Raw genomic sequence first — 2,595 nt, 5'->3', positions numbered from 1 at the left:
GAGTGTTAACTATGAATAGTGTACAATGAATAATATTTGAATAAAGGTGAAGGTCCTCTCCTCATTTAAATGGAAGAAGAGTACTGCCCATAGGGGAAATACAAAATCTGGAGCCAAAAATATTCCTAACTCTTCATGTAGCTCAAATGCCAATCAAAATATGAATGATAGGGAGCAGCTACTGCTGATGTCTCTGGTCAGTGTCAGCTTCATGCATTCACAAGCATGGGGAACTCTTCAATAGCCTTTTTGGCAAAAAAAGAAATGGACATTCTCATGATGGGCTTCAGTGCAGCTGGAAAGACGATGATTCTTTACACACTGAAGCTTGGTGAAATTGTGACCACCATTCCTACCATACATTTTAATGTGGAGACTGTTGAATACAAGAACATCAGCTTCACCGTGTGGGATTTCGGTGGTCAGGATAAAATTTGACATTATGGTGCCACTACTTCTATAACACCCAAGGCTTAATTTTTGTAGTGGACAGCAATGACAGAGAGCATGTGAACAAGGCTCATGAGGAGCTCATGAGGATGCTGGTTGAGGATGAGCTCAATGACGCTGTCCTCTTCATGTTTACCAACAAGCAGGAGCTCCCCAATGTCATGAATGCAGCTGAAATCACAGACAAGCTGGGGCTGCACTCTCTGTGACACAGGAAATGGTACATTCAGGCCACCTGTGCCACCAGTGGGGATAGGCTCTATGAAGAATTGGCTTGGCTCTCCAATCAGCTCAAGAACTAGAAGTGAAACAAAACTCCCATTCTCCTCACTTTCTCCTCTGCCCTCCACTTTCCTGTCATGTGGCAAACGTTGTGACTTTTTGGTTCTGAGTGCCAGAAGCTGTCTCCATGGATTGGTCACAGGATGCATGCATCATGCTGTACATGTGAAGATGCAACCCCTAGCTAGGTTTTTATTTAATGTAAATAGTTTCTGTTCCCACTAAGGTAATTTCTGGTATTCCTATGCAATATTACTCAGCCTTTTTTATTGAAAAAAAAACTCACTGTTAGTACTGAGAAGGGAATTGGATGCATGGGCTCCTGGCCTCCAGGAGCTACTGCGCTGCAGATTGGTGTCAGGATACATTTGGTGGTTGGTGTATAACCCAAACTCAGTGCATTTTTTAAAAATAGTTTAAAATTATGAGGTGAACACACATAAGGGAGACTATTCCTAGTGCAATTCAACCTGATCATCAGATCAGCTTTTCCTCTGGGAACTCCAGAAACGTGACCAAAAAAATGCCATCCACAGCATGGTCATAGTCAAGACCCTGTGGCCCACCTGTCTTTGAGTCACCTGCATTCCATATCATTGTGTTTGTACTCATGTTCACATGGCCAACTAGGGGTAGCGGGGAGGGCTATAAGAGGTATGACAGTGCACCTGGAGTGGTAGCCTATTCCCAGTGCCCACTCAGGACTTGCATTGGTCAAAGTCTGGGTCTCACCAGCAGGAGCAAGTGTAAGCTGGTTCAGTTGGTCCACTCCAAACCACAGTCCTGGAGCACCAACCCCCATGTGTGGAGTAACTTCCTCTCTCAGCCTTCAAGGGTCCTATTTGCCATCAGAAAAGACAACCTCTACTTTGTTCTTTTGTATTTTAATAAAAACTGAAGAAGCTGGAACTGTTAAATTTACCTTGGCAAACTTCAAAACTGGTTTATTTGGTGTTGTGGAACCTCTTACGGCTTTCAATACATGTTTAGTAACAAAAAATAGGAATGATAAACAAGTTGTGGATTTTTATACAATGGAGTATTTCTTTGTCATAAATAAGGATGAATTTGAGACATTTCTTGGTAAGTAAGTGCACTTTGAGACCATATTAGTGAGACAAAATGCATACACATGTTTAAATATCACATTGTTTCTCTGGTGTGAAAAAATATAATGTATAATAGATTTTGGGAAGTAGGAATGAAAATTCAAATGGAAAGGGAAATAAGGGATAACGTTAAAGAAACATAAAGAAACACAAAAAGAATAGAAGCAAAATAACAGAAAAAATGTTTTGGTAAATAATCAGAGGATGAGAGGTTGAAGGGAGAGGAGGGGGTTGGGTAAAAAGAACAATCAAGATACATATGTACAGGTGCAAATTCCCTGATGAATGTTATCATTATGTATTCTAAAATGTACTGATATAATTATTTTTGAAAAGATTTTTAAAAGGAAATAAGATCCAACAATAACTCATTTAACCCAAAACGTATCGGCTGAAATATAAAAGATGAAAAATAATACTCCATGTGACATGAACCCAGAAAGAAACATGGATAACTACTCTATTTACATGAGAAAGAATGATTTCAAACAAATACTAATAAGAAGAGACAATGTACACTATATAATTGTTAAGGGAACAATCTAAGAGAAAGAAGAGATCAAGAAGATATCAGGAAATGGAAAGATATCCCTGTTCTTGCATAGGAAGAACCAATATTGTGAAAATGGTCATCCTTATGCATATTTGATGCAATCCCAATAAAAAATATAAACATTATACCTTAAAAACTTAGAAAAAAACCTAAACTTCATTTGGAACCAGAAGAAACCTAGAATAGCAAAGGCAATTCTAA

The 2,595-nt window shown here is 38.8% G+C and overlaps 1 pseudogene; it reads left to right on the top strand.

Moving 5' to 3' along the window:
- The first annotated feature begins 242 nt into the window (after positions 1–242).
- Positions 243–752, top strand: LOC105743418 (annotated as a pseudogene).
- Positions 753–2,595: the final 1,843 nt, after the last annotated feature.

This window comes from Octodon degus, unplaced genomic scaffold, assembly GCF_000260255.1.
Source record: "Octodon degus isolate 3935 unplaced genomic scaffold, OctDeg1.0 scaffold00124, whole genome shotgun sequence".
NCBI lineage: Eukaryota > Metazoa > Chordata > Mammalia > Rodentia > Octodontidae > Octodon > Octodon degus.
This window is presented reverse-complemented; position numbering and strand designations above follow the sequence as displayed.